General features: G+C 39.4%; 2 pseudogenes; one reads left to right on the top strand and one right to left on the bottom strand.

The window, feature by feature from the left end:
- The first annotated feature begins 3,354 nt into the window (after positions 1 to 3,354).
- Positions 3,355 to 3,471, top strand: LOC117714460 (small nucleolar RNA SNORA40; annotated as a pseudogene).
- A 523-nt stretch (positions 3,472 to 3,994) lies between these two features.
- LOC117714152 (synaptojanin-2-binding protein pseudogene) lies at positions 3,995 to 4,565 on the bottom strand (annotated as a pseudogene).
- Positions 4,566 to 21,795: the final 17,230 nt, after the last annotated feature.

The following is a 21,795-nucleotide window of genomic DNA, read 5'->3' as shown; positions in this document are numbered from 1 at the left end:
GTTTACTAGGTTATAAATATTTACCTATGAACGTGTACTATCTGAAGTCATGAAAACATCCCAGATCTGCAGTGTACTCACCGGTGACATGAACGAATTTTGATGTCAAGAGGCTTGAAGGTGAGACTAATATTACTAATAAAGAAAAGGACAGCCCAGCTCATTTGGAAGTATGACTTCTCCCAGATTATCTACCTAGAGCTGTGACTTTCTGATGGCTTTTCAATCATTCTTCCTCTTCTTTTCCTCTCATGGGATTTGTTTCCTTATTCTTAAATCAAACACATAAATGCATTTTAGTCAACTTGAGCTTATTGATAATTATAAGAAACAAAAGAAAAGTAACTGTTAATACATTGGTGACTCTTGTGTATATGTGGACATATGTGTGTTCCAGTTTCATTTTCTGTGGCTGTGATAAAAATACACTGACAAACAGCAAATCAGAGGAGAAAGGGTCTGTTTCAGCTTTTAGTTCCCGATTACGGTCCATCACATCAGGAAGTCATAGTGGTGGGCTCTGCAGCATCACAATCATAGTCAGAGGCAGAGGACTGGAAGGAATGACTAGTGCAGAGGATAACTTTTTGCCAGGATAAGATAATTGGCCTATGGACCTGCAACACTCCAACGTCTCCATACCACTGCTGTTCTAAACGGTCAATCAATCTGCAGATGCACCTTCTATTTCATTGACAGAAAGTATAAAGGGATGAATGCCAGAACTCACCTCACTTTCTCCTTTGCATCCAATCCAGGATTCCAGGCCAATGAATGATGCCACAGGAATGTCCAAAGGTTTCTGTCCTAGGTGATTCTAGAATCTTGCCAAGCTGGCAATGATGATTAGCCATCACATTATTTATATTTTTATTATCTTTAGTTAAAAAGTTAAAGATACTTTGTATCTAAAGTAGTGGTTTTCAACCTGTGGGTCATAACCCCTTTGTTTATGATTACATCTCTAGGTAGTGTTATATGAGATATCCTGCATATCAGATGTTTATAATATGATCATAGTAATAGAAAAATTATAGTCATAAAGTAGTAACAAGATAATGTTATAGTTGGAGGTCACCACAACATAGGAACTATACTAAAGGGTCACAGCATTAGGAGTGTTGAGAACCATTGATCTAAAGCGTTTTTTCTCTGAGAAGTGGGTGTTAAAAATCTGTTCTCCAGGCTTAAGAAGGTAGATTACCTCAGCATTTTCTGGGGGTGGGGAATCTTCTGAGGCTCCCAAGAATCTGGGCCACAGCCCTAGGCTTCATTGAAGTCTTTGTGCTCCTTGATTGTGTAAAGAGGTGAACAGTAGGGCAGGCATTGCTTCTCATGGTGAGTGCAGGCAAGTCTGAGCCTTGTAGTTAACTCACATGCAAATCCACTTAAAATTCATCAGTAGCTTCTGTTCCTGGCATGGATTGGTTCATCAGACAGTTAAGAGTTCACACAGTCTTTATGATTCTAAATGAAAATAGAAAGTTAAAAGAAAATCATGATCATGGGCTTGATATTGCTTGTCCATCCCTTCCAGAAAATTCAACCAAAGAATTGTCGGAGATACACCTAGAGATGAAGAATAACCGGAGCCAAAGCATTGTTTATTTTATTGTAGAAATATTATGTAACCACTTGTACTAAGCTACCAAGTCCTTGATTGCTACCATGTCAAAGCAAATATTTAACCAGCTAGCTGAATAGTTCATTTTAACTGTCAGGACTTTGCTAATACTGAAAAAAAACTGTATCTTCTGAATCCCCCCCCCCCCACACCTCTCTTTAGCCACTAGAGAGTAAGGCTAATACTGGAAGGAAAAAAAACAGTATTTGCTGTACTCAGAACTATTTTAGGTTAGGGTTAGAGCTAGGGTTAGGGTTAGGGTTAGGGTTATTTCTTTAATTCTTGTAAAGAAAAAAAAATTTTTCTCAATGATTTCTTTATTGATCTTGAGGACCTCAGTTTTTAAGTAATTAAAAAACTTTGATACTGGCCAGGCATGGTGAGGCATGCTTTTAATCCCATAACCCAGAAGGCAGAGGCAGGCAGATCTCTTTGAGTTTGAGGTCAGTTTGGTCTAGGGAGTCCAGGACAGCCAGGGCTCTCTTAAACAGAGAAATCCTGCTTTGAAAAACAAAACAAAGAAAAGCAAACAAACAACAAAACCAAACAAACAACAACTAAACAAAACAAACAAAAAAATCAGTGCATATTCAGTGAAATACCACACCAACATCAGTAAAATAGATATTTGCATCTGAATGTTGATATAGTTCCAATCTCATTTTGCCAACTCAGTGTAGACAATAAACAGTTCAGTGGAGTTGCGAGATGTTTCCGAGGTTGAAGATGCTTACTGCCAAGCCTGAGGGCCTGAGTTTGATCCCCAGAACATACATCTTAGAGGGAGAGAACCAGTTGTCCTTTGAATCCCTCCAAATAAATACATACACAATAAAATAGTTTAATTGGTAGAGATAGATTATATAGATCTCTATCACATTTAAAATTTTTCAGTGACAACTTCTTTTTTTTCTATTAGAATTACATATATTCACAATTACAAATACAAGAAATACTTTCTGGGGACTTAAAAATACCTACAATCGATTTTCAAAACATTAAACATTATAATTTATGTGGTAGGAACATCATATATAATCTTTAAGGTGGTGGGAATATTTGAGTCACTCTATAAAGAACATAAAACTTGAATATTCTATATAGATTCTCAACATCTCAAATATTATAGTTTTAGTTTTCATACAACTAACCAAGAGTAAAATATTAAAGTGCTTGCCTAAAACTTAAATGTTTTGGTCAAATGTTGTTTCTTTCCTAAGGAGATCCAAGTGTTACCAGAATCCTTATCAACCAAAGTAAAACTTCTACCAATGATATTTCTGATCTACATCAACAATACAACACATCAACAAACAACAGTGTTTTATCCTCCTTGCCATTTGTTTTACTTTGTATGTCTGAAGGTCTTTCAAAATAAATTTCCAAGCCCTGAGGTGAATACTAGAGGTAAGCAGGCCTATGGCAGAGCCATCACCCAGGCCATCAAATATAAGGAGGGTACCAGACACTGTGAAATAGACTGGCAGGAATCATCTTTATACCCCAGTCTTTTGAACAAATTGACTTGAGTAGAGCGACCTTACTACAGTTTCCCACACCACTGTAGCTACTGTGTAACACAAGCTGTTCTACAATTTTTAACTAATTGCTTCAGTCATTATTTTCCTAATGCCACTGACTGAGCATTGTCTTTTAAAGCTAACCTTCCCACCCCCATCATACATGCTCTGCCAATAGTTCTTGAAGTGTTTCAGTTACAATCATCCCTTAGCACTGTGTATGTTTTTAACTTGTGGACAAAGACAGACAAGTGGAAAAAGTAAGTTCCCTTTACAATCCAGAACTCATTCTTCAGTATGAGTCTTGATTATATATAAAGGAATACGATCCCCTAGTCCCAAAAAAGTTTGTCCATTAGAAACCCAGGAACCAGTAGTTTTCTCACCGTTTTAATTCTACATAAGTCATCAATTTTATGCTACTGTGTGTGTGTGTGTGTGTGTGTGTGTTACGGTATATATGTATTTTCTTTTTTAACTTAAAAAGAAAGAAAGAAAAATTTCATTCACCTATGTCCAATATAGGCATCTAGGTATATAGTTACAAATTAAAGGCCACAAATACTTCCCAAAAAAAATCATTAGAAAAGAAAAGAAGAGAAAAGAAAAGAAAAGAAAAGAAAAGAAAAGAAAAGAAAACCAGCTCCTCCTTTCACATACCACAGCTAACCTTCAAAGCACTCCAGCTAAGAAAAAGGTGTCATCCATGGAGACAGAAAGACTGAGCTTTTCCTCTTTGGATGATAGTTGAATTTTTATTGGCAGTTCTTGTAAAATATATAACTTCTCGTTTATTCTAAGCAAGTCTCCCCCCCCCCACCCCCAGCTTTTCTTCAAATAATTCCTTTACTCTTTCATTAGAATTGAAGTCTTAGAGATTTTGAATAGCAGGGTTTTGGGTGATAAGCAGTCACTTTAAATCATGTGTTGGCTACGTGGAGAAGAAAGAATATAGAAAGGTGTCAGAGACCGTGAATGAGAGATAGTTCATTGGACACACTGGAAGACAGCAAGCATTTCAAAGCTGCTTTCGGTATCTCACGAAGACCCAAACTGCTACCATGGTGAGGGCAAACACTGGTAGCAGCACCATAGTTACAGGAACTCCACTTGGTTCTCCTTCGCCTCGATGTACTATAGGTCCATTCTGCACCGGTAACCTGTGCTGTACTCTCAGGGACACAGCACATCCTGCATTACAAAAGAGGACTACAGCGTCTTGGTGCAGCAGGTTCTTCAGGTCTTGACCATTTACCCGAGGGTCCTCTCGTGAGGTTGATCTCTTCCTCCGAGACTAAATAATCCACCCGTCCGTTCATTATCTCACTGCTCTCCGGACGGAGACCTGGGGTCAGCGGGTGCCCAGCACAGGTGAAGGTGAATCAAGCTCCGCGCCGCCTCCCCGGCATAGCTTTTACCCAGTGTCAACTTCTGAGGCTTGAAGTAAAATTAAATAAAGAAGGGAAATGGAATATAAATTTACCTATTTTTATTTCTTTCATATTACAAGGGGAATGGAATACAGTTTTGTTAAAAAATATGTCTTTGGAAGTCACATTAATAAATGTGCAACTATAGTCATTATGTCTTGGTTGGGATTATAATTAATATAGATGGTTTCTCTCTCTCTCTCTCTCTCTCTCTCTCTCTCTCTCTCTCTCTCTCTTACAATTTTTCTTAAACAAGCCAATTTCATGTTTCTTAAAAATTTCTTCAGTGAGAAATAAATTAATAAAATGATCTATTTTCAGGTGCTAAAATCTGGACATCTTGTTAGTTTTATGCAGTGCAAATAAGCCAAATTCTTGTTGCAATGTGTAGTCCTCCATTTATCCCACCTTGACCTCTGGCTACCTCTAGTTACAAGCAGGCATCTTCACTTTTACCTAAACATCTGCTCTCTACACTCATGCAGTGTGTTTTTAAAAAAGATTTCCCCTCTCCTCCCTCTCCTCCCTCTCCCCCTCTCCCTCTCCCTCTCCCTCTCCCTCTCCCTCTCCCTCTCCCTCTCCCTCTCCCTCTCCCTCTCCCTCTCCCTCTCCCTCTCCCTCTCCCTCTCCCTCTCCCTCTCCCTCTCCCTCTCCCTCTTGCTCTCCCTCCCCCTCCTCCTTCCTTTACTTATGGGATTATGTGAATATGTATGTGCACACAGTGCCAGTAGTCAAAGAGATATGGAGTGTATGCAAGAGTACAGTGAAACTACTGAACCAGTCTTCTACGGGTAGAAGTGTCTATTAGAGATCAAACTGCCAAAGCTATCTCTCAGTGGCAACGCAAAGAGAAGAGCAAAATGTCAGAAAAGCAAGAAAGGTATATTATATGTTGACAGAGTAATACTATGCAGAGATTCCTCCATGTTACATTCTTGCTGAGGCAACTTTAGGTCTCACCAGAATTAGATCTCCTTAATGAGAAGGCCTACAGAAAATTACTCTACTCTATACAGGAAACCATGGTCAAGATACCCCAGCTAGCTTACCTTAGCTTCTTATAAACTGCCTACTTCTGCAGACAGACATCCCGTCCAGATAATTGCTCATCCTGGCTTGTTAAACTGCTTGCTTGTACAATGCCTTCTTGCAGCTTCTAATGGTGATGCCAGGGCATGGTTTTGCCTTCCAAGACACCATGCTCTGGACACTTGGTTCTGTACTTCGGTCTCTGAATACCTAAGGGTAATCCCAGCCAACTGCAATAATGACTTTCAGTTGGCTACAGCCTGTGTCTGAGTGGTGATATTTGATTGCCTCCTCTTAACAATATGAGAGCAGGATATGTTCACAGGCTATGCAGATTGACCTGGGAATGGGTAGTTGATATTTAGGGCAAGATTATGGTGATTCTCATAAACAGAAACATGCCCTAGGAGATGTGCTTTTCTGGTAAACAGAAATCTGACTTTAAGCAAGTTTATCTAGCACTTTGAGGGGTGGGGGGACACTTTGGGCGTAACAAAGAGCTTGTCTTATTCCCTACATCTAGAGCTATAAGCAGTTGAGAGCTATAGAACAGGGGTCATGGGAACTTGGGTCTTAAGTAAGAACAGTAAGCATTCTTAATCATTGTCTCTCTAGACCCAGAACAGAGTCTAGAGAAACAGAGTCATTTACCAAAAGACTTTTCTATAAGAGACATATTTACCTACCTGTGATGCTTAGATGATTTTTATTTATATGCAAATGGAAAATTATTGTTTGAGTAAAAAGGACATTGATTTCATAATGCAGCTGCTTATTTGCTTCTTTCTATTTATTGTTTCCATGGAGATCTGGATTCCTTCTTTAGCAGTCCAGATTGAGGCAATCAGCGATTTTAGCATATGAGATCTTTCTGGCAGCAGGTAGAATGGCAGGTTGGTTGGGGGTGGGTCTCCTTGAACTTGGGGATGGCCTCATTCAGGCACAATCACAATCAGCCTTCCAAACACAAAGGATAGAAGTCTGGGGAGAGATGGAAACAAAAACAACCCTACAAAACATAAATATCTTTCTTCTTCTGTGCCTTGCTGCTAGACAAAGCTATTGCTAAAATGAGAGAAAGCAGAATAATTCACTAATGCAATAAAGCATTATGTTTTAAGTAATAAATGCTAATATTACTTAAACGAGAATTTCCACAAAAATCTTTCTTAAAATGTATGGAATGAAGAAACCAAATAAATCCATTCAAGATCATATATTATGACAGTACTTATAAGAACATAAAATGTGAGCAGAGCGTGCACACCCATAATTTTTGAAATAATGTTAAATGATTGTATTGTGTTTTTGTATTAGCACATTTCATAACCACTGCAATGAGATAATGTCCATTGATGTGGGAAAACAGCGATGCATACCCAGAAGAAAGACAGAAAATCATATGATCAAGATGATTTTGATTCCATAAACTAAACACTTATACCAAGACTTATAGATTTGTGATTATGAGGTATGAGATTCTATCTCTATGCATGTCCATATTTCTCCCTGCTATATAGGTTACTGGAATTTAGCATGATCAGGAAGGGCTATAACCTGGCAGATTGTATTCATTTTATGTTATAATACATCATCACCAATTTAGTGGTTTAAAACAAGCCAAATGTATTATCTCAAAATTGTGGGGGACAGGAGCTCAGTGAGCCTCAGTGGGCTGAAATCACGGTTTTACCAACATATATACTGCTTTGAAAATTTTAATGGAGGATTACTTTCTAACATATTCAAGGTTCCAGACAGCTCTTGTTCTCCAGGGTCATGACCCTTCCCCCTATCTTTAAACCCCATAATTCTGCATCATCTGACACTTGTATCCTAGTCTTTTTCTTTGGAAACAGTTTTGTCAAAAGTTCTCAGAGGTTTAGCTTAACCTTGGTTTGCCCTCACAATTCAGAAAAACTTTCTATCTTGGGGTTCTTACCTTACTCGTATTTGTAGATTTCAGGAACTAGAAAACAGGAACTTTAGAGAAATTGCTCTTTTAGTCATACAGATACTATATTTTATTGGGATGAACTTTTCTTGTGTTTAGAATTAATCTCATTTCATTCACGTGTATAATTTTTTACATTCCATTCTCATCTTTTTTTACAGTAAAAAAATTCAGCCCAATTCATGTTGAATTATCTTAGTTTTCTTTGCTAAAGTTTAATAAAGTTAAAATTTCAATGCTTTTATTTTACTTTTTCTGGAAATATTTAAAAATTTTTTTGAGATAGGGTTTCTCTATATAGCCCTGGCTGTCCTGGAACTCACTTTGTAGACCAAGCTGGCCTCAAACTCAGAAATCTGCCTGCCTCTGCCTCCCAAGTGCTGGGATTAAAGGCGTGGGCCACCACTGCCTGGCCAAAATATTTAAAGTTAACTCTCCTCTCTTCTTCATAAATTCCACCATCTACTTTACTATTCTTCAAAACGCACTTTATCTTGTGGTTGTTTGAAAAAGAATGGCCCCCGTAGGCTCATATAGTTAAATTTTTACTCATCAGGGAGTGGAACTGTTTTAAAAGATTAGAAGGATTAGAAGGTGTGGCCTTGTTGAAGAAAGTATGTCACTGAGGGGTGGGCTTTAAGGTTTCTAAAGTCCATACTGGGTCCAAAGTCTCTCTCTTTCTACAGATCAGGATGTAGAACTGTCAGCTAACTCTCTAGCATCATGTCTGCCTACATACAGTCATGTTCCCCACTGTGATGATAATGGTCCTGAAAGACCACCCAAGGGAGACCCTCACTCAAGTCTGGATTAGCGTGCACCCAAAGACACATGAGAGACCTTCTTGGCTATCACATTAGCCATCCCTTTTCTGGTAGGAAATGCCTCTATCTATCTTGAAAAGGTGTCTATGAAAACTAGAAGATATTTATTATCATATCGGGCAGGCTTTATTTCAGTAAAATCTATTTTTCAAAAAGTTTCAGGCCGGGTACCACGGAGGCATTTTCCCATTTGGATTTTACTAGACCCTGTATTTGTCAGGGCACAGGCTCTGCAGTTTTTCACTATCTTTTCTGCTAACTGTCTTGACCTCAGGATAGAGTATGGAGATTTAGCTGTCAACTCAGTCATCTTTTTCGGCCCTAAATGAGTAAGGGCATGTATATGGGTCAAGTAGGCGAGCCCTCCTTCTTCATCGAGGGGTGTTATTGTCTGTTCTCCCAAATTCAGAACCAACATGGTCAGAATCATAGGTCCTTGAGCTGCCATTTTGGCAGCTTGGTCAGCCATCCGTTTTCCTCTTTCTATGGGTCCCTCCCCTTTTTGGTGTCCTGGGCAATGTATGATTGCTACTTTGTGGGGCAAATGGATAGCTTCTAATAAGTTAAGAATTATTTCTTTGTTTTTAATTTCTTTATCAGCAGATGTCAGCAGTCCTCGTTGTTTATAGATTGTTCCATGGACATGAGCCGTTGTAAAAGCATACCGGCTATCTCTGTATATGTTAACAGTCTTCCCCTCAGCCACTCTCAGAGCCTGAATTAAGGCTGTAAGCTCTGTTTTTTGGGCCGATGTCCCCTCAGGCAGGCTACTGGCCCATAAGACAGACTTCTTATCCACTACTGCTGCTCCTGCTCTATGCTTACCTTCTACCACAAAGCTGCTTTCATCTGTATACCAGGCTGTTGTCCCAGACCATGGCTAATCAGTCAGGTCCGTCCTAGTTTCTGTTTTATTAGCCAATATTTTTTTCAAATTGATGTACTAGGGCTTCACCAGTCTCAGGCAGCAGGGTGGCAGGATTAAGGATAGCGGGAGGGGCAAAAGTCACCCCTTCAGTCAACAACAAGTTTTGATAGTTGGTCATTCAGGTGTTGGACATTTAACAATCTGGTGGCTGTCTGATAATGTTTTCTAGGGCACGGGGGGCCACCACAGTCACATTCTGGCCCAAAGTTAGTTTATCAGCATCTTTCACTAGCACAGCTGTTGCCGCTATCACTCGTAGGCAAGAGGACCATCTACTGGCCACAGGATCCAGTTTCTTAGACAGATAAGCTATCGGTCATTTCTAGGGTCCTAGTGTTTGAGTAAGAACCCCTCTGGCAATTCTTTTTCACTCATCAACATATAAGGTAAAAGGCTTATTTAAGTCGGGCAACACCAAGGCAGGGGCTTTTTGAGGGTCTTAAAGGCTGATTGATGTTCTTTAGTCTAAATAAATTCCCCTTTCTCCTTGGTCAGGGGGTAAAGGAGGGCTGCTAGAGTGGCAAACCCCAGGATCCAGAGTCTACAGAACCCCACAGTTTCCAGGAACTTTCTTACCTGGCGAGGGGTGGGTGGGGTTGGGATCTGCATCACTGTTTGTTTCTTAGCTTTAGTGAGCCATCTTTGTCCATCTTTCAGAGTGTATCCTAAGTAGGTTAACTCCGTCTGGCACAGCTGTGTCTTCTTAGCAGAAGCCCGGTACCCCAACTCACCTAGCTCGGCCAGAATCTTTTGAGTTTCCAGTTTACATTCTTTATAGGTCTCTGCAGCTATCAAGATGTCATCAACATATTGTAAGAGAGTTACTTGTGGGTTTCTGGCTCGGAAGGAAGCAAGGTCACGGTGCAAGGCCTCATCAAACAAAGTGGGAGAATTTTTGAATCTTTGTGGCAGTCTTGTCCACGTGAGTTGTCTAGTCTTTCATCTTCAGGATCAAGCCATTCAAATATAAATAAGGGCTGGCTATTAGGATGTAACATTAAACAAAAGAAAGCATCTTTCAAATCTAAAACAGTGTACCACACCCGCTCGGGTGGCAACATATTAAGCAGGTTATAGGGATTAGGCACAGTGGGGTGGATATCTTGTGTTCTTTTATTTACTTCTCTTAAATCTTGTACTGGGCGATAGATAGTCATTCATGCCTGTTTTTTTCACTGGGAGTAGGGGAGTATTTCATAGGGACTTACAGGGGACTAAGATCCCTTGTTGGAGTAGTTTATTAATGTGAGGGCATATGCCCTTTCTTGTTTCTTTATTCATGGGGTATTGTCGAACCCCTATGAGAGTGGCTCCTGATTTAAGTTCAATCACCACTGGAGGGACTCAGCCATTCCCATTCCTCCAGTCTCTGCCCAGGCTTGGGAAAACCAATCTAGCCAAGTTTGAATGTCTGCTGATGGTTTCTTTTTATTTTGGTATAGTCTATATTCTTCTCTCAACTGTAGAGATAGTAATAGGGTGGGATGGTTCTCGACTCCCCAGGACAATTGTGGCCCAGCAGGGGCAAAACTAATCTGGTCTTTAAGTTTTGTTAATAAGTCTCTTTTCAACAGGGGCATGGGGCACTCTGGTAACACCAAAAAGGAGTGGGTCACTTGTTTTCTCTCAAGGTCTACAGTCCAGGAGGTAGTCTACAGATATTGTTTTTGCCCTGTGGCTCCAATAACTAATGTCTTTTTATCTTTTAATTTTTTCAAAGGTTGTTGTAATACTGAATGTTCAGCCCCTGTATCTATCAGGAAATTCATGGGGGTCCCCTCCACTCTCAAAGTTACCCTAGGCTCGGGGAGGGGGGCCGAGCCCCGTCTCCCCTAATCTTCATCTTCATCTTCCAAAGACAGTATTATTGACCCTTTCTTTTTAGGGCATTCTCGGGCCCAATGACCCTTCTTTTTGTAATATATGCACTGGTCTTTCTCAAGTTGAGGCCAGTCTATTTTTCTGAGTCTCCTTGGCCCCTGTCTCTGTTTGTCACCCAGGTCCCCTAACTGTCTAACCTTGGCTCTTTTCTCTTTACCTATTACTTCGGCCAGTATACGTGTCAATTTTTTTCCTGTCTCTTATCTCTCCTGTCTTCATCTTCTCTCTTTTCTTTCTTTTCTCTTTCCTGTTTCTCATCCTCCATCTCTCTCTTATGATAGACTTTCTCTGTCTCTTTCACCATATCCCTGATAGTATAGTCCTGCAGTCCTTCGATGTGCTGGAGTTTCTTTTTAATATCAGGGGCAGACTGCCCTATGAAGGCCATAATTATGGAAGCTCATTGTCCTTCTGACATGGGGTCAAAAGGGGTATACCTCCTATAGGCCTCTATAAGTCTCTCTAAAATCACTGAAGGGGGTTCATTTGCTCCCTGCATAACCTCTCTTATCTTAGCCAAATTGTTGGGCCTTTTTGTGGCCCCCTCTGAGACCTGCCACCAGAGCCTGGCAATAAGTGGACAGCCGTTCCCTGTCTTCAGCCATATGGTTATTCCATTGGGGATGAGCCAGTGGAAATCTCTGGTTTATTGTAGCCTCATCCTGGACCGGGTGTCCAGCATTGTCTCAGATGTTTTTCTGAGCCTCAGAGAGTACCCTCTCTCTCTCTTCTGTGGTAAATAGGGTCTGTAGGAGCTGTTGGCAATCATCTCAAGTGGGTTGATGGGAAAACATCAGGGACTCTATCAGGCCTATGAGTCCTGCAGGATTCTCTGAAAAAGGAGGATGGTGAGTTTTTCAATTTAAAAGATCAGAAGAAGTAAAGGGCCAATATTGTAGTAGCTGTAATTGATCTGGGCTGGTTGGGGCGGGTCCAACGGCCCTGAGAGGCTGGGCCACTGTAGAATCGGGCCCCTAGGGGACAGAAGCAGCTCTCCTCTTACTCCTTGTCCTCGCTGAGGTTCCACCACCTGCTGTCTCTGTGGCGGGCCAGGGGGTGCAGAAGGCTGGGGCACGGGCTGGGGTTGAGGGAGCATAGGCTGGGATGGATAGGGTGGGGGTACAGGGGGTATGGGGGCCAGCCATTCTGCAGGAGGAAGATGCCACTTGGGGGGGGGGGTTCTCAATTTCAGGGTATATCTTAGGAAGAGGCTTTGGCGGAGCACTGGTCTCTTCATCTTTCTGCAGTTTCAATTTTTCTCCGCTGCATCTTCCCGAAGAGTCAGGACTCGACAGTTAGGTTAATGAGGACCCAAGGTTTTACCCATGGGGGCAGGTAGTGGGCCAAGTCTTCCCACACAGTAATATAGGGCTGTTGGTCTGGATGTGATCCTGGTCCTTCCTGAAACACAACTGCCTTGAAGGCTCTGATAATTAACAAGTCAAGTGTCCCCTCAGGGGGCCATCTTATATTAAAGGTGGGCCACTCTGAGGCGCAGAATGTCTGCCAAGGTCCCTTTTTCACAGTCAGCCCAATGGTCTAAATCAAAGATAGTGGAGTCGCCAATGCCTGTCCCATTTCAAAACCTAGCAATCTCACAACCAAAACACAAGCACACAGAACTGACACAGTCAAGCACACTTGCCCGCATTTGGTCTTATAGAACCAGCCAAACGCCATCTCTGATGGGAAAGGATTCCACGTCTTCCCCTCAAGCAGGAACACTCCATCTCCTTCCTTCTGAAATAGGGCAGTCCCTGACTCCCCTCCGCCTTTGGAGCATCCTCCAGGGCTGCAGCCTGCGGCCATAGCTCGTCTGCTTCCGCAGCTGTTGAGCCCTTATGGTCTACAACGGCAGCTGCTCAGGAACCAAAACCAAGACACAAAGACAGCAGTGCGGCACTCAGACACACGCCATTTATATAGACCTACCTCTAAGGGGTCGGGAATCCTGGGTAGTTGCACAAATCCCAGACGAGCCCCCACATCCCACATGAAAGATCCCTGAAGGGAGACCCTCACTCAAGACCAGATTAGTGCGCACCCAAAGATTAGTGCGCACCCAAAGACACATGAGAGACCTTCTTGATGTGACAGTCCAAACTCCAAAACTGTAAGCAAACCCCCAATTAAATGCTTTTTAAAATAAGAATTCTTATCTCAAGCTTTATTAGAAAGTGTGGTTTTATAAGCATTTATTTTTACTTTTACATATGTATATATAGTTTTTGGAGGGTATGCCTGTGTGTGGAGGTGCCTGAAGAGGGCAGAGATTTTAAATCTTTTTGGATCTGATATTAATTATAAGCAGGTATAGGATACCTGACACGAGTCCTGGGAACAAGAGCACTATGTGCTTTTAGCATCTAGCCTTCTCTCCAGCTCCAGTATGTATGCTTGTGTGTTTAACACAAATGGTCATCATCATTGTTGTCATTGTCATCATCGTAATGATCATCGCTGCTCTTCAGATGATGGTTTCATGGGTTTACAATTCTTTATGACTTACTTGCATATTATGTTTTACATTTTAGTTTTCTATTGTATTTTTAATATTGACATGTATGATTTATTATTTTTTCTGTGAGTGTGAGTAACAAACTCTCTTACCAGTTGGAGATTGAAAAGTATTTTATTTCTTCACAGAATCCATGCTTTCTTCTATATTTTTCTTAGCTCTTGGAAGGTACTTTTTTTTTTCATAGTATGAGTCCTTTATATCTCCTTAAAAATTCTAGGGCTGAAATTATTATGGTAGATTTTTTTGAAATATTATTACCTATTCCTCTTTAAACATTTTTAAACTATAATTTATCACTGAAACACTGTTGTATCACAATGGTGATTGCATATGCATGATGAACTCATGAAACATGACTGTTCTGTTTTGTTTTAATTTATTTATCTGTGTGGAAGGGGCAGTGCTTGCAAGACACAAAGGGCAACTTGCAGAAGTTGGTTCTCTCACCTTGTGGGCTCTGGGTATTGAATTCAGGTTATCAGGCTTGGTCACAATCTCCTTTATCTGTTGAGACTTGTTTTTGTTTTTATCATTGTTCATCTCTATTCAAAAGTAATGAGCTTCTTCAATTTTGGTAATTTATGATCATTTATGATCAGTTGCCAGTTTATTGATAAAATGTATTAATATTGATTTCTCCTTCATTTGCTCAATTTGCATCAGTTTAATACTTCTCAATTGATCTTTAATAGACTTTATAATCAATTTTAAAGTAATAAACCCATTGATTTCATCATGTCATCTCCATGCACGTGTCATTGTCCTTCTTTCTGAGTTTTCCTTCCTCACTGATTTTCCTTGTGTCACCATCCTCCCCCAGAGTGGTTGAGTGGTCCCTTCCTACACTTTCATATTTCATGTAACTCTCTTGCCTCCCTTACGATTTCTTTTGCTTCTCCATGCTCCATTTCTAGTTTCATGATCTACATATTTGTGTTCTCTTTGTCTTCCCACCCCTCGGGCTCAGTTGTTCTCTTTGAATCTGGCTTATCTCACTGAGTACAATAATTTACAGTCCCATTTATTTTCTTTAGATATTATGACTTCATTGTTCTTGACAACTGAGTAAAATTCTGTTGTATCATGTACCACATTTTCTTTATCGATCTATCTGTTGCCAGACACCTTGGCTGGTTCTATTTCCTGGCTGTTTTGAACACCGCAGCAATAGGGAGATACTTAAACAATGATCTTTAACGTTTTTATTCCTATTTCTATACAGTCCTGTATTGTAGGTAACACCCTCAATTGTGTCTAGTCAACTGTTTTGTACATATGTTGTGTTTTTAAAGTAAATTATTGCATCTTGTTTCTCTCGTGTTGTGTCCTCTTCTTTCTGACATGTATTGGCTCTCCCTGAATAATCTCATGCCTTTTTTCACCTGACTAATTTTTCACTTTACCTAGAGGTCTCTCTCTTTTTTTTTTTTTTTTTTTTTTTTTTTTTTTTTTTTTACTTTAATCTCCATTAATTTGCTAACCCTGGTCTACAGCTGAAACATTCTTTGTCATTCCCATCCTAGAACTTCATTTTGTCCTGAACCAGCAATGCCTCCTCTTCAGGTAGGTGTAATGTCTTTGAGCCATCTGGAAGTATATCACTGATGTAGTTCTGGCATAGCACAAGAGTTTTATAACACTCTATTCTTAACTTCTCATTATTTTTAGTTTTAATTAGTTCTTTGAGAGTTTCCTACAACATGTTTTGATCATATTCATCTCGAAGCTTCCTGACTTTTCCCAGATCAATTCTACCTCCCAACCCACCCTTTCTTTCTTATTTTTATTTCTTTAGACCCAGTAAGACCAATTTGCATAGCTCAAATGTTCTTATCCGTATGGTCTTCCACTGGAGTATAGCCAAGTTATCAGGTGCTATACTCTTAGAGAAAATTCTCTCTTTTCCCCCAGCTGCTATCAATTGTCAAATATCTTCACAATAAGAAATAGGATTTCATGTTCAAATTCCATCTCAATGTTGGCATTTGGTCTTACTTTGACTTGCACTATTAGGCCTAGAACCTGTGGATAAGTGGGTCATAGGCCTAGGGGAGAATTTCCTGCTATTCTGCTGGTGGACACAGTGTTAAATTAAGCCATATATATATATATATATATATATATATATATATATATATATATCAATGAGTATATCATCTTTCAACTTTCATTTGATATTCCTCTATATGACATAGATGGTACAGAGACCCACAATTAACCAAGTCTAGAAAATAAGAGAACATCTATCCTGCATGTCTTCCTTGTAAGGCTCAAGAATCACTAAGGAAAGGGTAATGGAAAGAAAATAAGAGACAGATGCAGTTGATGACTACGAGGAAACTGTTTTCTGGACACATTAGGACAGCTTCATACATGAGCTCACAGCTATTGTGACATCATCAATACTCCCACTCTTACCCATAAACTCAGAAAACTAAGCAGTGTAAGTTACCTTATGCATTAGCAGCTTGGAAGGTCCAAGACACTGCTTACCCTGCAGAGTAAAGTTCAATTCCAGTCCCTTGGCAGATCTTAGAATTACCTTCAAGAATTATCTGTTCCTCTCTCTCTCTCTCTCTCTCTCTCTCTCTCTCTCTCTCTCTCTCTCTTGTATTCTTATGCTTGCTCCATGTTTTCAATAATTAGAGAAAGATATGGAAAATGTCCTAAAGCCTTGTATACGTATATTAAATATTGATCACGGGCAATAATGCAATCCATAACAACAGTGCAGGAGAAGAATCATTATGAAAAATTTCCAAAGAAACCTTACACACCCTTTAAATCAACTAACACATTTAATTCACTTGAAGTATGAGCTAATGTTACCTCCATGCTACAGGTAGAGGTCCACAGAGTAAGGAGGCAAAACAGCCTGTTTTCCTTGTTTTTGTGAAATAGTATTCCACTGCTCATAAACAAATTGAAGCAAAGACCCATCTGCTAAAAGAGCTGGGAACAAGGTACCTAAAGCATTTACAGTGACTCTTTAAAATTGTGATAACAAAAGACAATTAATTTAATGTGTCTTTAAAGTGAAAGCATGCCTTATTCTTTTGGTTAACAGTGATCCTAGTAATGTATGGGATCACTCCTCAAAGATAAAAAGCACATTTTATTAGTCAAAGGCCAGTTTTCTTTGTCACCAATTATCAAGAAACACATCTTCCTATGTATTTTAGTTTTACTGTATTTTCAGTTTCTATGGCAATAGATCCTATTGAAAACATAGTAAATGGCTGACTTTTCAGCTTGTGAATATCTCTAATTCTTGGGGTAATTTTTCTCATGAAATTCACATATAATACCATAATCTTGTATCTGTGGTATGTCGTGAAAAGTAAAGAGGAAGAAATTCCTTATATATAGAATTTGTTTTTTAAAAAATCACAAAAGAAACTAGAATTTTCCAAAGGTAAAAGCTTGCACATGGCAGCTTCTGTGTCAATAACTTTTTTAAAGGACTTACCAGCACTGAATGGAGGCATCTTTAGATTGCTTACTTCAATCCTGGTGGCAACCAAATAACAATGGGCTTAAAGAAGTTTGGACACTGGCCCATTAACTGGTTGTAAATGATTAAGTGAAATCTTACCTTGAATCCACAGTATCTTCCATATTTATAATATGGAGATTCCATTATTTCTGAAATAATTTAAATGCACAACACTGTACAACCTATACACCAATGATGATAAATCATGAATTCCTTTCAAGTGCTTCATTCCACATGCTGTAGTGTCCTTCACCTATCTCCCCCTTCATGTATTAAGTCTTCTTTTGTCAGCCACATGTAAGACTTTACAGCAAACACTTACAATGTAATCCTGCTGCTTCTCCAAGATAGATGCATTATCATCAGGAATAAAAGAGGCTCCACAGCAGCTGTGCATAGGCTTTTCTTCTTTTAAACAATATCCATCTGAGAAAGAAAGCATATGTTTCCCACAACTTAAAAAAGAGGATCAGAATTACTTTTATTCTGATCCCTTTTTTTTTAAAAAAAAAATAATACCTTCTTTCATTTAAAATATGAGATTTCAGTGTCACAACCTTGATGACAGTCAAACCTGTGCAAAGGCATACATTTTATCATAGTAGGGCTCCATGGAAGAAGTATTTTCAGCTAAGGGTGAGTGGGTGAAAGGAAGGACAAATAATATAACTTTAGAAGAGTCAGAAATTAATAAATCGTTATGTTAGTAGCTCAATATCTGATGAACCCTAATTACCTCTGCAACACAAACTGTCAGGCATGAAACTGTTTCAAGTCTCTGTCTCTTAGAAGTTCCTATTACAATTTTCAAAGCAGCTTTCCAATCTGTCAGGTTTATCCAAGACAACTTAGAGCTGATTTTCATGTTGCTCTAAATGATTTTTCCAGTTGTCATAAACTGAGAGACATAATAAGCTAGGTAATGTAGCAGCAAGGGTCCTAATTAAGGTGTTCCATGGAGTGACTTTTAAGCAAAGACAGTTTCTATATCATTACAGTTTTCTTTCCTTTGATTTTTTTCTGTAAGAAAAGAAAAGGGGGGTGAGCCAGTACATTAATATATGCTTTCAAATACTGAGAGGAAAAAAAGGAGACTTAGCTGGATCTGACATACATAGAACAGATGAATCCAGACCCAATTAAAAAGGATGTCAACATTACTTACAAAAAGAATGAGGTGAGAAAAGGCAAAGTGAGCTGCTTAAAGGCATTTCAGGAATCATTTGAGCATCTAGAATGTTTTGGCATGCTTCCTAAGACTTTGATAGACTGTCATTTACGTGGTAAATATAATTCTACATTGGGTGCCACAGACTGCATCCTATGTTCTAAAATATAAAATGGACAGTATTTGTCTCTAATAAAGCAGTTCATAGTAAGCTCTGTAGAGATACAAAGTCCGAGCATCTCAGCATTATTGGTGTCTACATAGTCTTAAGCTCCTACCATAGTAACCCAGTGTGTGTCCTATCAGCCATGGCATAAATATTGCAATGATTTTGATTTTGATATTGATAAGCACAGTTTTAAAAAACTCAATTTGTATTAATTTAAATAATTTAAGCTTTACTCAGAGCTGCCAAATGGATGGATGCTGCACTTTTTGGAGTAGCACCAGTCGAATGGTGCTTAACCCTTGACACTTGTCAGGAGAATGATTCTCTTGATAATAATTGAGATCTTTGGATCTCAGCAAACATTTGTATGCAGAATATAAAAGGACCATGAACACAGAGTGAACAGGTTCAACTTAGATTCTGGTTGTAAAGCCTCTTGTTACATTGAGGGAGGATTTTAGATAATGAGTTCACACCAGTACAGGTTTCACACCACAGCTTGCTCTCACCAGTGTTCTAGATAGCTCTTCATGTCGTCTACCCTTCCCTCAGCTCCTTCCCTGAGCCCAGCTCATTCTTCAGCACGGAAGTGTGTCTGTTGAAGGTTTTTTTTTTCCCTGTAGACCCTGCTCTATGTGGATCTTTCTGCCTCTGTGACATTCTGTAGAGTGACACAACTCAATGTGATCTACAACCCTTTAAGGGCTACAGACCTTTGAGGGAAAGAAAACGCATTCACACATCGTGCCGCATTAGAACAAAAGGTAACACGCTAGTGCTTATTTTATGCCTTCTCTAAGAAGACAAAGATCTCACCATGTATTTTATGATGTGGCCGTATTTTGTTAGCATTTCATATCACAATGTTGTGATATATTATATTAGTTTGGAATGATCACAAAGCAAATGTCGTCAGCAGCTACTGGTATTTTTTCCAGAAATGTAGTATGTGCAAACATTGTTGATGGAATGTGCATAATAAAAGCAGCCTGTGTTCTGGAATGAGGAAAGCTGAGTTCCTGACATAACCCCTTTGCTGTGATCTTTCTGAGTTACCTCAGGCTTAGCAAAGAATTTTCAAATTTGAATTCCTGTGTTGATAAAATTACAAAGATTAGAATCAATGATGGGTGTTATTTCTTGATTCTACTCTGTTCTTGGGCTTATCAGATATGGACAATTCCACTGGATGCTGTGAAGTAAACAGAAATGAAGGCTCAAACTTTGTGGACCTTACCATTTCGTAGGAGAAAATAAGAATTTATACATTGATAAACATGAAAATGATACAGGGTAGCACAAACATGATCCAACTAACATATGGATGGAGGTGTTCTGGTTAGCTCTACCTCTCAATTTGACACAACCAAAATCATTTGAATAGGAAATTTCAATTTAGGCATTGCCAAGAGCAGATTGGCCTATAAACATGTTTATGGGGATTGCCTTGATTATTCATGGATGTGGGGGGTTCCAGTGCATTGTGAGTGGCATCAGTTTTTAGGCAGGTGATCCTAGCCTATATAAATAACTTAGCTAAGCAAGACTTAGCGAAGAAGCCAGCAAGTACTATGTCTATGATTTCTGCTTCAAGATCCCACTTGTGCCCTGCCTTGAATTTCCTCAATCATGAGCAGTCATCTATAGGTTAAAATAAACCCTGTGCCCCCCTACATTGCATTTGGTCATTATGTTTTTCATATTAACAGAAAAATAAAACTAGAACAGGAGTTCAAATGGTAGAATTCTTTCCCATTATGCATGAAGCCCCATGTCCATTCTATAGCACTGCCTAAACAAGACATTGGTGGCACACAGCATTTATTCTCCAAAGGTAAGGCAAGATCAAAGGTAAGGACACTCAAGGTCATCTTTGGTATAGGAAGTTATAGGCTAACCTCGTATGTATGACTCTGTTCCCACTCCATACCTTCTCAAATGGAGGAATTTATTTTTTCAAAACTAAGAAAAGTTATTTATTAAACTTTGAATACAGTTGCCCATTTGGTAAAGGCATGAAAGGAAGAATCAGTGCCCCAACATAGGACCCTGGGGGCAATGTCAATTTATTTGAGACTCTGGTGAGAACTTCTGTGAGTTCAGGGTTACAACAACCCTCCCCCATGATGCAAGAGCTTTTGCAGATTTACATTTCATTAAAACTTTAACGGTTATGAGGAAACTTCATCTTCTCATTGGAACTCTGTGACAACAGATACACACTTATACACACAAAGTGCCTTATTCACAGTCACAATGAACTTGAGGATCTATTGGCAGACAACGACAGTCTTAACCTTGCACAGTTCAAAAACGAAGAGTGTGGCTGATTTAATATTAGTGTTACCAGCACTACCTGTGTAAGGACAAAATTTAAAAATACCACAGGAAACATGTGGAGCCCCAATATGTCTGGATCTGCTTTTTTTTCTTTTTCTTTTGCAATGAAGATAAAGGAACAAAGTTAGATTTTTGAGCCAAAATTATGTTTTGTGCTAGTTGAAATAATATAAAATCTATGATATAATAATAAGACAAGCTGGTGAGCATATACTGGTGTTTTTCATGTTTCATATATGTTTGTTCTTTGTTACAATCAAATGACTGACAGAAACAACTTAAAGAAACCAGGATTATTGTGGTTTGTGGTTCTAGAAATCCAATCCATATGGGCAGATATGGATTGCTGGATCAGCTTTATATTGGCATATCCAGTGGATCCTCTCACATTTTAGAAGGAATCTTTTTACATGCTTAGAATATCAGGAAGCAAAGAGCTATAGACAGAACTGGAAATGGGAACCACCTTCAAGGCCTATCCCTAGCAATCTATTTCTATCAGTTAGGACATAGTTTCCAAGGTTCCACACCTTCCAATAACACCATTAGCTCAGGACAAAGGTCCAAACGCACGAGCCTTTCCTTCACCAGGGAGAGGAGGACTTTTCACTCTCAAACCACAGCAGAGGTCTATGTTCTATTTCTACTGGGCTTTGCTGGACTAGATTGTAAAGGATATGGACAAGTTTTGCCAGAATACTCCTTATGATTTTCTTCTACTGAAAGTAAGTTTTTCTATACTGCTCTTATTACTGTCCAATGAGAAGAGTCTAGCTGGGCTCTATGTAACCCAGAACTATGATGACTGCCAGATGAAAGAAAAGAGACTGGGCATGGTTTTTTGAGGATTAGCCAGGATTTGAGTAAACTGAAGGGAAAGGAACAAGAAAAGCAGGTTAAACAGCCCTGGG

The sequence above is a fragment of the Arvicanthis niloticus genome, chromosome 8, assembly GCF_011762505.2.
Source record: "Arvicanthis niloticus isolate mArvNil1 chromosome 8, mArvNil1.pat.X, whole genome shotgun sequence".
Lineage (NCBI taxonomy): Eukaryota > Metazoa > Chordata > Mammalia > Rodentia > Muridae > Arvicanthis > Arvicanthis niloticus.
This window is presented reverse-complemented; position numbering and strand designations above follow the sequence as displayed.